The 15,382-nt window shown below is 43.2% G+C and overlaps 1 protein-coding gene across 1 annotated transcript in view; it reads right to left on the bottom strand.

Moving 5' to 3' along the window:
- Positions 1-15,382, bottom strand: part of FHIT (fragile histidine triad diadenosine triphosphatase) — an 857,033-nt gene that overhangs the window by 450,949 nt on the left and 390,702 nt on the right. The window lies entirely within an intron of this gene.

Raw genomic sequence — 15,382 nt, 5'->3', positions numbered from 1 at the left:
ACCAGACTCCATGCCTCTTCCTTGTCCATATGTCCTCCTGTCTAGAACTCTTTCCCACCCATCACCGCCACCCTGCTAACTCCTACCCATCCTTCAAAACTCAGATAAGGAAGCCTCCTTGTCATCCCAGGCCTGTTTCCCAAGCTCCAGAGCAGTTCTGCAGCCTAGGCGTTACTGCTAGTGGGGCCAGGCAATTCCTTGGTGTGGGGTCTATCCTGTCCAGTGTGGAAGGTTAGCCTGCCAATACAGGAGACATAAGAGACGTGGGTTCGATCCCTAGGTCAGGAAGATCACCCAGAGAAGAAAATGGCAACCCACTTCAGTATTTTTGCCTGGAGAATCCCATGGACAGAGGAGCCTGGCGGGCTGCAGTCCACAGGGCTGCGAAGAGTCGGACATGAATGAAGCAACTTAGTACTCACAGAAAGTTAGCAGTATTCACAAGATGCTAGAAGCACACACCTCTCAGTTTTAACAATCAAAGGAGTCTCCAGACATTGTCAAACGACCCTGGGAAGCCAAGCCACTTCCAGCCGAGAGCTTGCCTCACCTTCAGAGCATCGACCTGCACTTGATTATGTGGTTATTTGACTCCAGTGCAGCCCAGTGTACTGGTTTATGTGATGACATGACCATTTCAGCGACTTGACAGTGAGTCCCACGAAGGTATGGGAAGTGCTGGCATCTGTTTACCCTTATTCACCCACTGTTCAGGGTAGTACCTGGCTCAAATGGGATTCCAAGAAAAAATAAAGACTTTTTGAATTTGTACCTAGTCGATTATCATATACTTACGTCAAAAATTACTGGACAATTGCTGGGCTTCCCTAGTGGTTCAGTGATAAAGAGTCTGCCTGCCAACGCAGGAGACACGGGTTCAATCGCTGGTGCAGAAGGATCTCACATGCCGAGCAGCAAGTATAAGTCCATACACCACACCTGTCGAGCCTGTGCTCTAGAGCCCAGGAACCACAGCTACTGAAGCCTGCAAGCCCAAGAGCCCTGTTGCTCTGCAGCGAGAGGGGTCACCCGCGCACCGCAATTCGAGTAGCCCCCACTCGCCACCACTGCAGGAAAGCCCACGCAGGAAGAAAGATTCAGCAGAGCCAAAATAAAATAAATAAAATTAAACTAAAAACATTTTTAAATTGTTGGACAATGGCTGAAGCTTTCTGGAACAGGAAAATAATGCTCCCGTATTTGGGCTCTGGGCAGGATGGATATTAGCCAAATGAATATCAGGAGAACTTCCTGCTGAAGGAGTGGGTTGAGGTTATTAACAGGGCTCCTGATAGCACATGAAGATTACAGAATGACATCCCACCAAGACGTCAGTGGTCTCCTGATTAAAACAAGAGCCTGTCCTGTGCCAAGTGTTTCCATGCAGCCATGGCACTGCTCGGACAGCGTATGGCACACCACACCAACCGGAAAGCGCACACCACAACCTGGCATCTCTGCCTCACCATCCCTTGCCTCCCTGATGGAAATGAGAAAATAACGTAACCTCAGCTGACAGGTTTATTAAGACACAGAAGACATTACAAAAGCCCTTTGACATTATAATCTCTAACGCAGTCAGGGAGAGATGCAGACTTGCCATCATTATTGAAAGTAATTGGTCAAAAAAAAAAAAAAAAAAGATGCAGAAAAGGAGAGCATTCCTATAAAGCTGTCAAGTTAATTATCTGGTCTACAGGTGTGTTCAGGGATCTTGACTCTGCCTCTGACGGTGTTTGCCAGCCCTGCACGAGTGATCTCCTGCCAGCAGGCTACACCCCTGCTCTGGGGTAGTTGCAGGGCACACTGCAGGCAGAATTCTGTCTTCACCAAAGTTTCTCTTTGACCAATTACATTGCCATGCTGATTTCACTCTTGAGACACCCCTATTGCTCTGCCATGTTGACACTTCAAACACCAATTTTCTAGGACAAATAACCCAGATAAAAACAACCCAGGAGTTTGAAATGCCACATAGGGTCACAAAGCAAAAGCGAGTTTTATTCAGATTGAATTTAAGTGCTTAGGAAGTTTAGATTAGTGATCAGAAACCCATATATTTTCAAGAGTCAGGCGGATAACCCACATGAGTCAAGTAAGCCAGATGGAAGTAAGAGGGGAGTGGCTGGGACTATGAGACAAGGGAAGGCAGATGACAAGCTCAGTGTTACTAGAAAATCCTGCTGTTTCAGGCAGGCTGATGATGCTCCGGACCTGAGCCGAGGACCATCTCATGCAGAACACATGCTCAGCTAGTCTTGGCTGAGTGAATGAATTCCTGTCTGAGGGTCCACCCTGTTATTTCCAGGCCCTGCGCTCCATCACCAGAGAAGCAGGCATCTTCTGGTGGAATTCCAGGAATTCCATCTCCAGGCAGCCCACTCCAGTGTTCTTGCCTGGAGAATCCCAGGGACGGGGGAGCCTGGTGGGCTGCTGTCTATGGGGTCACACAGAGTCGGACACGACTGAAGCGACTTAGCAGCAACAGCAGCAGCGCTCCATCACCAGAACACTTTTCATGTGCCCACTGACTATGAGTGCCGGCAATCTCCAGTGCCTTTAGCACAACTGTCATTTGCAAAGTGATGGACTTAAGAATTAAAAAATGAAACCAAAGGGTGAGTGGGAGCCACTGAGGTGTGGAGGGGACACCATTAATGTTACTTCCAGAAATTCAAAGTGCATATAGCTCATTGTCATGAATGATTTTATTTCCAACTGGTTATAGGTGGGCATTACTCAGAATAATGTAGGAGACCATTCAGTTTTGCAAAAGACTCAGTAGCTTGTCAGGTCTACAAAAATGAAGACAAAGGATATCACATGAGATTATGTGTTGCTCAGATAAGGGAAGGAAATAAAGCATTCCTACGCTCTCCTTCTCTCCTTAGAGATACTCACTTTTTCCTCACCATTTACTACTCACAAGGACTAAAATACAAATATAAATATGCTCAGAAACCATAAAATGTATGTTGGAAGAAATTTCAAACAGTACAGAATAGCATAATAAGAAAAATATAGACTCCACACTACTCAGAGGTGCCTTGGTGCACAATTTCAGGGTGTATATGACATAAATTGGGCTTCCCTGGTGGCTTAGTGGTAAAGAATCCCCATGCCAAGCAAGAGCTGCAAGTTCGAGCCCTGGGTCAGGAAGATCCCCTGGAGAAGGAAATGGCAACCCACTCTAGCATTCTTGCCTGAGAAATCCCACGAACAGAGGAGCTAGGACATGACTTTAGCAACAAAACAACAACAACAAATGACATAAACAGGATCAGACACACACAGAGCAACTACTTTTTCTTCAACATCTTGGGCATCTTTCTATGTCTATAAATACAATCTCCTTTGCTCTTCTTGCCTACTGCTTAGTAGAAACCCACATTACACGTCTCTACGGTCCATTTAGGGCTTCCTAGGTGGCACTGGTGGCACAGAACCCGCCTGCTAACAGACTTGGGTTCAATCCCTGGGTCAGGAAGATCCCTGCAGGACCCACTCCAGTATTCTTGCCCGGAAAATTCCATGGACAGAGGAGCCTGGTGGGATACAGTCTGTGGGGTAGCAAAGAGTCAGATACGACTGAAGTGACTTAGCATGCACTCATGCAAGTTCTATTTATCTCTATACTCATCTTGGGAAGTCTTCTACAATATGGGCTTTTTCTTATCCCTCCAGTATTATGATACTTAAATCATCAGAATCAAACAGCAGTGGCTGCCATTGTCTAGTTTTTGTTGTAAAGATTTGATTTTACTTAATTTGGGCTGATTAAAAAAAAACAACAACAACTTAGAAATGCCGGTGTACGAGGTGATGTGGAGGGGTACGAGATATGAAGAGCATCCCGTAGGAGTGTAAGGAAGGAGAAGAGGATTCTTGAGGAAGAGTTTGGAAGGTGAGTTACAAATTTGAAAGGTTCAGACTACATGCCAATTACTCCAAGGTACACACTGACTACTTTACATACATCATGTAAGAACTGGAAAGTACACTCATCTTTGGTTTCTATTTCAAGTTTGCAGGGATACTTGTCCACAGGATTAGGATTTAGCATTGTGCTAAGCACTGCCCATGGCCTATGTTATTATTTAATCCTCACTCTTACCCTCAGAATGAGGTATTACTCGCTCCAATGCAAAGAAGAGGAAATTAAGGCTTACAGTTACACAAAGATTGGTGAAGCAGCAAAGCTGAACCCAAGCCATCAATCTCAAGACCCCGAACTCAACAAGCATTGCATTTTAGCTCTTCAAAAGCCAGAGATATCTGGACAGAAAAAAGAAAAAAGAAAACTGTGAGCCTTCATGTTTTGGGTTTTGCCTCTAAATGTAAAAACAACACAAAACATAGTTTTGTTTTCCCTTTGCCTAAGTAAATTTCCATTTTCTTTGGCTGGGGTAGTGGGGTCGCAAAGAGGCAGACACGACTGAGTGACTGAACTGAACTGAATTGAGTGAGGATAGTGGCTTAAGGCAGTGCCTTATCAGCTTCAATTAACAACACAGATTTTTCAAAGGGGTGAGAAGCAGAGAGGAAGAGCAGGAAGATCTGTGAAAATGATTTGTACCTAAGAGAGGAGAGGGGACTTGTGTCAGCGTGGCCAAGAGTCCAGCACTTTACTCACGCTCCTGCGAGACCACCTGCAGCTCTCCTGATAGATCAGACACACGAAGTGCCTTGCAAGAGTTAGTCCTGCCTGGGGGACTCCCCTCCCACCCCAGCTTACTCACATGGGGGAGCTTCACTGGTGCCAGAGTGCTGCTTCTTTCTGCCTCCACTCCCTATCCCATAATCTACTCAGTGTTAGTGTTAATACTTACATGAAAACATTTAAGGAATTTGTGATGGTCACCCTTACTATAAACCCCGTATGTGTCCACAGCTCCTGGAATAATATTAGTACAGGCTCAATAAATATTTGTTGAATGAGAAAATATGCTATTTACTAGTCTGAAACGTCTCTTTTGGTGTTCTGATAGGCATTCTAAATCAAAGTGTGTGTATCTCTGTACATACAAACATATAAATATATATTACATATACATGTATACATGTATGTTTACATTTTGAAATGTGTATGTTTATCAATAAATACTTTTATTATTATCACCAGCATCATCAGTAATACTCATAATCCAACAAACATCAATGAATTGAATTAGAAGCACAGAACTCACAGGTTACTTGGACATCACAATAACTTTGAAGGAGGACAGTGGTTAATTTGCAGGTAACAATATTGCGTTATTTATAAATAAAATGTTTGATTGTCGTGGACTTCATGGAAAATCTATCTCCTGCTGCTTATCCTACTATGAAAATGAAAATTTCCTCAGAGTCCTACTTTAGCTATTAACATTTATTGAAATTTAAATGTATTATCAGATCTTCCTGAACTGATCAAGTCCCTATGGTTAACCAGCAATTTATTTCCCATTTGGTAATCACGATGACAGAGGCTCCAAAAACCCTAGTCAGTACTCACTGGCATTCAATGGGGGAAGAACTGGCAATAAACACTTGAGAATCCCCTTTCAGAAGAATGAATGAAACAGAAGACAGGCTTCATGTCTCCAGAGAGTCATCTTCTACCCCTTCTCTATGACCATTAGGCTGATGGAATGAATCAAGCACATGGAACAGATTTCACCCTTCATTTTCAAGTACATTGTCTACTAACAGTTGTCATGAGCACTGTGATTATGCAAGGCTCTTGTCAGTGGAGCCCTGCCAATGCCAACCATCAAGCTAATGACCTGTGCTTGCCAGCTGCAAGGTGAAGGACCACTTTTGGGCATATCTCGCCAGAGCTCAAAGAGGAATCATCTCTGCAAATGATCTCCGAGTAGCAGGTATCCACTGCCTTACTGCCAGAGGTTGCCTGAGCTCAGAGTGGGGCATTAGGGAGGGGGGAAGAAAATCTACTAATTCATAGTGGTTTAGATCACTGGCTTTACGTTCATGGGTGATAAAATAAAAAAGGAAGAGTCTTGATTTTGGAAGGTGAGACTGAGAATTTTAGCCTGCATTTCATCCATGTCATTATTTTTATGTTGGGCAACGGAATATATCCTGTGACTTGTCAATGGCACCACACAGTGAAGCTGAGAGGTTGTAGGTTATTTCTATAATGATTGATACTTTCTGCCACAGCAGTCCAGCCCCTGCAGATTCTCCTTTTCTCCTCTGCTCTGGTGAATCCTGTTTAAAGTTGGGTGAACGAGCTGTAAACCCCAGCAGACATCAAACCTGAACCACTGACTTGACCATGGCAGGATGTGTGATGCTATTCTCTGCCTAACTTCAAGCACCTTCAGGAGTGCTTGAAGCACAGAAGGCTCTTTGAAAACGGGGTAAAGCTGCGTGGATGACCTACATTGTCACTGGCGTCTCTTCAGCCAAACACGAAAACTGCTTTGGGTCAGCACTCTTCCCCAGCTAACAGAAAGATTGCCCCAAATCATGAGGACCAGAATCATGGAAAAATGTGCAGACAAGTCAGTCCGTGACTTTCCCCGCCCCTGTTCTTTCCATTTTACAAATCTAAATCCAAAGACCAAAGGGAATTCTAATGAAATGGAATGCACATGAAGAATCTCAAAAATCCTTGTGGGGTACTATAACACCCTTGAGAACAGTGTGATTATTTGGGGCCTCCCAAATAATGTAAAAATAAACATGCATTGTGTATAGGGAAAGAAAGATGGACAAAAGCTGCAAAAGTACGTTTTCTGTTTCATAAAATTCACATACAGCATTCTTTGCTTCAGTGGATGGCAAGGCAAAGTGTAACAAAAATCTAAAAACTTTTTTGGGGGAGTAATCACTTTTTAAAAACTGACAAACTATAAGCCAAATTGAGATAATCTTTCTAACTCCACAGAGAAACAGAAAAGTATTAAGTCCCTTATAACATCACCATCCATGTTCTCCCATCAAAGGTTAGGATAATCCTCAGTATATTTCAGGAAAGTAATGTCTCAAATCAATAAAGGGTCAAAGACAGTAGGGGCTCTTACACATCTTTAGGACACAAAAGCCCTCTGGGGAGGAGAAACCAGGTTGCCTCCTGATATTCAGCAGAAATATTTAAGCTGTTAGAAGAACGTGGATCCACATGGCCCCCACACTTCAGCGTAAAAATGCAGCACAGGAAAAACGTAATCCCCAGGAGGCAAAATGAAGAATAAAAATGCTAACAGCAATAACCTATAGTATTAATCTGTAAATCTGCTTCAAGAAGCAAGAAAAAAAAAATGAAGTAGCACAAACGCCAGGAATTGTAATGCTACATTGAATAGACATGCTCTGTTTCTGATTATCCAGCATCGATTCATCTATCAGTGGTCATTCCCCTGGCGAAAATCATATTTTGTTGACTCTTAATTCATACAGTTTGAGAGGGGGCTTCCAAGCACCAGTACAGGATCAGAGAGAAACATGCCCTCCTCTGACCTCATCCCCCCATAAGAGTTGGTCTAAGAGATCGTGTTGAAGCTATTAGAAGAGAGGTTTCCTTGATGATGGTTTAACATGACAGTTGGAGGTAGACAGGGTGACAGCGAGGCCTGTAGACAGGTGACCATTTTTGTGTCATAAAAGAAAAAACTGTCAGAGAATAAAGGTATCACACTAGAAAGCAGAGTTGAGAGGTGGTGACAGATTGTTTTTGCTTTGTTTAGTTGCTAAGTCATGTGTGACACTTTTGTGACTCCATGGACTGTAGTCAGCCAGACTCCTCTGTCCATGGGATTTCCCAGGAAAGAATACTTGAGTGGGTGCCATTTCCTTCTCCAGGGGATCTTCCCAACCCAGGGATCAAACCCACATCTCTTGCATTGGCAGGAGTGTTTATTGACTGAGTCACCTTTATTGACTGAGTCACCAGGGAAGCCTGATGGCCAGAGATACCTGATGACATATGAGTCCCTAAATACAACCATGAATGAAGCTAGGTGTCCTTGGTACTTGAAATGATAACTTCTCTTGTTTGTCTAAGTACCTTTTATATGTTTCTATCACTTGCAAGTGATGATCCATTTCACACGAGGTAAAATGTGGGATATTCTTCACAAGAACAAACAGCCTTACCGAAAGCACCATGCCCTGCTCATCGGAACACCCCCAACCCTTAGAACAATAACTGAGAGGAGAAGACTGTGTAACTGCTCAATGAATAGAGAATTTTTAAAAACATGAATCTTTGTTGACTCAAGAATTATCTCCCAAGTTCACAGTTTCAGAAAAAAGCAATGAAACATAAAACAAATTTCAACAAAGTCCCAGAAAGATCAAACACTGGACAAAAACACATTCTCTGATATATGACTTGCAACAAATTATTACTTCCACACAGTACCAATTTTTGACAGATATTAATGAATGGATAATCTACATACCAGAGAAACCAGTAAGATGGTAGGCACTGGAGCAGCTGTGAGGAGATATCCCATGTCCAAGAGCAAAGAGAAGCCCCAGCAAGATGTTAGGAGGGGCGAATTCACATTTAGAATTAAATCCCATTCCTGCCAGAGACACTCAGAGGGCTCAAACAACCCTTGTGCACCCCAGGACCCAGAGACCCCACAGAGACCGTGTTTGAGTGTCTCCTGTGGAGGTACAGGTTGGCGGTGGTCTGATGCATGGACAGGGGCTCTGGGTGCAGCAGTCTTGGGTATGGCATAAACCCTCTTGGAGGAGGTCACCAATAACCCCACCGTAGAGCTGCCAGAACTTACACAGGACTGGGAAATATTCTCTTGGAGGGCACAACAGAAACTTGTGCACCAGGACCCAGGAGAAAGGAGCAGTGACCCCACAGGAGACTGTCCCAGACTTGCCTGTGGGTGTCCGGGAGTCTCTGGCAGAGGCGTGGGTTGGTGGTGGCCTGCTGCAGGTTGGGGGCACTGAGTGTAGCAGTGCATGCATGGGATCTTTTGAGGGAGTTATCATCATCTTCATTACCTCCACCATAGTTTGGCCCCAGGTAAACAGCTGGGAGGGAACACAGTTCTACCCATCAACAGAAAATTAGATTAAAGATTTACTGAGCATGGCCCAGCCCAACAGAACAAGACCCAGTTTCCCCTCAGTCAACCTATCCCATTAGGAAGCTTCCATAAGCCTCTTATTCTTCTCTATCAGAGGGCAGACAGACTGAAAACCACAAGCACAGAAAACAAACCAATCTAATCACATGGACCACAGCCTTGTCTAACTCAATGAATCTATGAGCCATGCCATGTAGGGCCACCCAAGACAGACAGGTCATGGTGGAGAGTTCTGACTAAATGTGGTCCACTGGAGAAGGGAATGGCAAACCATTTCAGTATTCTTGCCTTGAGAACCTCATGAACAGTATGAAAAGGCAAAAAGATAGGGCCCTGAAAGATGAACTCCCCATGTAGGTAGGTGCCTAATATGCTACTGGAGATCAGTGGATAAATAACTCCAGAAAGAATGAAGAGACAGAGAAAAAGCAAAAATAACACCCAGTTGTGGATATGACTGGTGAGAGAAGCAAGGTCCAATGCTGTAAAGAGAAATATTGCATAGGAACCTGGAATGTTAGGTCTATGAATCAAGGCCAATTGGAAGTGGTCAAACAGGAGATAGCAAGAATGAACATCAACATTTTAGGAATCAGAGAACTAAAATGGACTGGAATGGGTGAATTTAACTCAGATGACGATTATACCTACTACTGTGGGCAAGAATCCCTTAGAAGGAATGGAGTAACTGTCATAGTCAACAAGAGAGTCTGAAATGCAGTACTTGGATGCAATCTCAAAAACAACAGAATGATCTCTGTTCATTTCCAAGAGAAACCATTCAATATCACAGTAATCCAAGTTTATGCCCTAACCAGTAATGCTAAAGAAGCTGAAGTTGAATGGTTCTATGAAGACCTACAAGATATTCTAGAACTAACACCCAAAAAAGATGTTCTTTTTATTATAGGGGACTGGAAGGCAAAAGTAGGAAGTCAAGAAACACCTGGAGTAACAGGTAAATTTGGCCTTGGAGAACAGAAAGAAGCAGGGAAAAGGCTAATAGAGTTTTGCCAAAAAAATGCACTGGTCATAGAAAACACCCTCTTCCAACGACACAAGAGAAGACTCTACACATGGACATCACCAGATGGTCAACACCGAAATCAGACCGATTATAATTTTTTCAGCCAAAGATGGAGAAGCTCTATACAGTCAGCAAAAACAAGACCGAGAGCTGACTGTGGCTCAGATCATGAACTCCTTATTGCCAAATTCAGACTGAAATTGAAGAAAATAGGGAAAACCACTAGACCACTCAGGTATGACCTACATCAAAATGTAATGATTATACAGTGGAAATGAGATTAGATTTAAGGGACTAGATCTGATAGACAGAGTGTCTGATGAACTATGGGTGGAGGTTTGTGACACTGTACAGGAGACAGGGAGTAAGACCATCTCCAAGAAAAAGAAATGCAAAAAAGCAAAAGGGCTGTCTGAAGAGGCCTTACAAATAACTTTGAACAGAACAGAAGTGAAAAGCAAAGGAGAAAAGAAAAGATACATCCATTTGAATGCAGAGTCCCAAAGAATAGCAAGGAGAGAAAAGAAAGCCTTCCTCAGTGATCAGTGCAAAGAAATAGAGGAAAACAATAGAATGGGAAAGACTAGAAATCGCTTCAGGAAAATTAGAGATACCAAGGGAATATTTCATGCAAAGATGGGCTCAATAAAGGGCAGAAATGATATGGACCTAACAGAAGTGGATGATATTAAGAAGAGGTGGCAAGAATACACAGAAGAACTGTACAAAAAAGATCTTCACGACCCAGATAATCACAATAGTGTGATCACTCACCTAGAGCCAGACACCCTGGAATGTGAAGTCAAGTGGGTCTTAGAAAGCATCACTGCAAACAAAGCTAGGGGAGGTGATGGAATTCCAGTTGAGCTTTTCAAATCCTGAAAGATGATGCACTCAGTGTGCCAGCAAATTTGGAAAACTCCACAGTGGCCACAGGACTGGAAAAGGTCAGTTTTTATTCCAATCCCAAAGAAAGGCATTCCAAAGAATGCTCAGACTACCCCACAATTGCACTCACCTCACACGCTAGTAAAGTAATGCTCAAAATTCTCCAAGCCAGGCTTCAACAATGCATGATGTTCAAGCTGGTTTCAGAAAAGGCAGAGGAACCAGAGATCAAATTGACAACATCCACTGGATCATCAAAAAAGCAAGAGAGTTCCAGAAAAACATCTACTTCTGCTTCATTGACTATGCCAAAGCCTTTGACTGTGTGGATCACAATAAACTGTGGAAAATTCTGAAAGAGATGGGAGTACCAGACCACCTGACCTGCCTCTTGAGAAACCTATATGCAGGTCAGGAAGCAACAGTTAGAACTGAACATGAAACAACAGACTGGTTCCAAATTGGCAAAGGAGTACATCAAGGCTATATATTGTCACCCTGCTTATTTAACTTATATGCAGAGTACATCATGAGAAATGCTGGACTGGATGAAGCACAAGCTGGAATCAAGATTGCTGGGAGAAATATCAATAACCTCAGATATGCAGGTGACACCACCCTTATGGCAGAAAGTGAAGAACTAAAGAGCCTCTTGATGAAAGTGAAGGAGGAGAGTGAAAAAGTTGGCTTAAAGCTCAACATTCAGAAAACAAAGATCGTGTCATCTGCTCCCATCACTTCATGGCAAATACAAATACAGGGGAAACAATGGAAACAGTAACAGACTTTATTTTCTTGGGCTCCAAAATCACTGCAGCCATGAATTAAAAGACGCTTGCTCCCTGGAAGAAAAGTTATGACCAACCTAGACAGCATATTAAAAAGCAGAGACTTTACTTTGCCAACAAAGAACCATCTAGTCAAAGCTATGGTTTTTCCAGTAGTCATGTATGGATGTGAGAGTTGGACTATAAAGAAAGCTGAGTGCCGAAGAATTGGTGCTTTTGAACTGTGGTGTTGGAGAAGACTCTTGAGAGTCCCTTGGACTGCAAGGAGATCTAACCAGTCCATTGTAAAGGAGATCAGTCCTGAATATTCATTGGAAGAACTGATGCTGAAACTCAAACTCCAATACTTTAGCCACCTGATGAGAAGTACTGACTTATTTGAAAAGATCTTGATGCTGGGAAAGACTGAAGGCAGAAGGAGGAGGAGACAATAGAGGATGGGATGGTTGGATGGCGTCACTGACTCGATGGACATAAGTTTGAGTGAACTCCGGGAGTTGGTGATGGACAGGGAAGCCTGGTGTGCTGCAGTCTATGGGGTCGCAAAGAGTCAGACACGACTGAGCGACTGAACTGAACTGAAAGAACAGCAGCTACACAAACTCTGTGGTAGGAACAAGTGGCCAGTGGCTGGACACCAAGACAAAGTTGGTGTGAGACGGGAGCGAAAGGCTGGGAGTAAGACCTTCTAGGATGCTTCAGGACAGAGGTCTTTATCCTGGGAGTGATAACAAGGATTCAATTTCTTCATTAAATAAAAAAAAAAAAAAAGAAGAAGAAGAACTGGTTAAATTCAACACATTTTCTGTACAGCTAATCAACATTTCAAAAGAACTGATATGGAAAGTTCCGCCTCATGCTCTCCTTGCTCCACCTAAATTATCTAAGTCTCCTACATACAAAATAAGTTTCCCTCTGAGAGTGCATCTATAAGTCCAGTTCGTTTGCAAGTCCAGCAGAGTTAGTCCAGGCACTCAACTCTGTGCTGTGCTAAGTCGCATCAGTCTTGTCCAACTCTTTGTGACCCCATGAACTGTATTCTGCCAGAGTCCTCTGTCCATGGGATTCTCTGGGAAAGAATACCAGAGTGGGTTGCCATGACCTCCTCCAGGGGATCTTCCTGACCCAGGGATCGAACCCTCATCTCTTATGTCTCCTGCACTGGCAGGTGGGTTCTTTACAACTAGAACCACCTCAGAAGCCCAAGTACCCAACTAACTGTACTGTAACAGGCTTATAATACTTTTCACAGAAATAACACATAAAAAGCAAACACAAAAAATAAAGAAAACACTGTTAGTCGTATAGTATATCACCTTGAACAATCCAGGATAACAGCTGGCCTGCAGGGGCTGACACTGAGTGAACAGGGAGGAAGTTACTGACTGCAGGAGGGGAAGAGGTGGGAGATGGTGGAGCTGAAGGACCGCTGCCTATGCTTTTGGTATCACATAGAAGAATCCATCATCCAATCCAAGGTCATGATGATTTTTCCTGTTTTTTCCTCTAATACTTTTATGGTTTTAGATGCTATATTTAGTCACTAATCTACTTTGAATTAATTTTTATGTGGTGTGTGGTATCTAGGTCCATGCTTCTAATCTCTAACGTATATAAAAGGCTGTTTTCAAGCCTGATGTAAAGGTTATCTTTTGAAAATGAAAATGGGAAAAATGAAATCAGCCCTCTGTACAAGAAGACTATATCTGTAAAGAAGTGGGAAGAAATTTCTAGTTCTCAGAAAGGATTTTAGGGTTTACATGCTGTTACTAAGGATCATATGTGGCCAACAGACAAGTTCTATTTGGCCATCAGTATGTGTAAATATTTTACATTAGTAGCTAATACAAAATGAGAAATTTTTCTGTAAGAATTCAGGCTTCCTACTCTCTTTGGAGTAATGGAGGTTCTGGCCTAGTTTGCTGTGTGCTTTGGACCCTTGATAGAAGAAAGTCTCTTCAGTGTATCACAGACCTCAGAAGGCCTACTTTATTAATTGTTCATTCACTCAATAGGCCCTTGTCAACACTTGGGTTGTAAACTGTGCTTATGAAAAAAGTCATATGTTATAGCCTGATCAATCTTACAGATCATGTCTGAAGAAAGACAGCCATACAAAGAATGAGTGAAAGTCACTCAGTCATGTCTGACTCTGTGACCCAAAGACTATACAGTCCATGGGATTCTCCAGGCCAGAATACTGGAGTGGGTAGCCGTTCCCTTCTCCAGGGGATCTTCCCAACCCAGGAATTGAACCCAGGTCTCCTGCATTGCAGGTGGATTCTTTACCAGCTGAGCCACACGGGAAGCCCAAGAATACTGGAGTGGGTAGCCTATCCCTTCTCCAGCAGATCTCCCCGACCCAGGAATCAAACTGGGGTCTCCTGCATTGCAGGCAGATTCTTTACCAACTAAGCTATCAGGGAAGCCCATACAAAGAGAAATCAAAGGGTAAAAACTGTTGGCCTCTAAGGGTAGGTCCATGAGACAAGTACATTTCTAAGACGAAGATGGCGGCAAAGGGACTTCTCTGGTTGTCCAGTGGCTAAGACTCCATGCTCCCAATGCAGGGGACCCAAGTACAATCCCTGGTCAAGGAACTAGATTCCACATGCTGCAACTAAAAATCCCACGTGCTACAACTAACACCCAGTGCATCCACATAAGTAAATAAAAATCAATAACGTAAAAAAAAAAAGATGGCGGCGTAATAGTTTGGTGAAACTCACCAGTAACATTACAGCTCTGCCCTGTCCACCTACAGCTTGTTATGAGGTTCTCTCTGTCACTGTTCTTTGTTGGGCCAATTGTTTCCCCTTCACATCTCAATGCAGATGTCACCTCCTCCAGGATGCCTTTCCAAATCCTTCACATGAGGACTAAGGAACCCTCTCATGTCTCACTACAATACTGCTCCAAAATGGGCAACATAATTTGGAAAGCTCGGTACAAAATGAAAATCTGGGGCCTCTTGTTTAAAATTCTTAAAAATATCAAGGCAGTGACAGTGGGCATTGAGCCAAGTGGGGGACTCTTCTAAACCTGGGCAGCTACACAGGTCACAGGTCTAGGGCGTAGATCTTTACTTTTCCTCTTCATCATGGCACTCACTTCTTTTCACTACCATTGTTTCCTCTAGCCTTTGAATCACCCCGGTAGAAAACACAGTGCCTGGCATGCAGTAAAGTTTAAGAAATAAAGCTTGACTGGCTGAATGAGAGGATGGGGGTGGATAATGATTAAGCCACCATGAAATCCTGAGCTATTGTTCTAACATCCATTGTCAGCTGCTCCACAAATGTTCCTTCAGAGTTTATCTTCTGTAACAATGACACTATGTCAACCTATCCAGGGAACCCAATAATGGTAATGCTGCATGTTAATAAAACTCCCTGCCTTTCCCCAAAGAGCTATTTATTAACATGAAGTTTTAGAACCTAGATAATCAGGGCACAGTACGCTGGATGTCCACACAGTAGAACTGTGCGAAGCTAAGCTAGACATATTGCTACATTAAATATAAAACTACTGTTACCTGAGCACCTAAAGGGGAAAATATGAAATTTTGAGTAGGGTGAACCTTCTGTTACCAGCCTGGAAATGATCACCTGGTACTTAGC

The sequence above is a fragment of the Bos mutus genome, chromosome 22, assembly GCF_027580195.1.
Source record: "Bos mutus isolate GX-2022 chromosome 22, NWIPB_WYAK_1.1, whole genome shotgun sequence".
Lineage (NCBI taxonomy): Eukaryota > Metazoa > Chordata > Mammalia > Artiodactyla > Bovidae > Bos > Bos mutus.
This window is presented reverse-complemented; position numbering and strand designations above follow the sequence as displayed.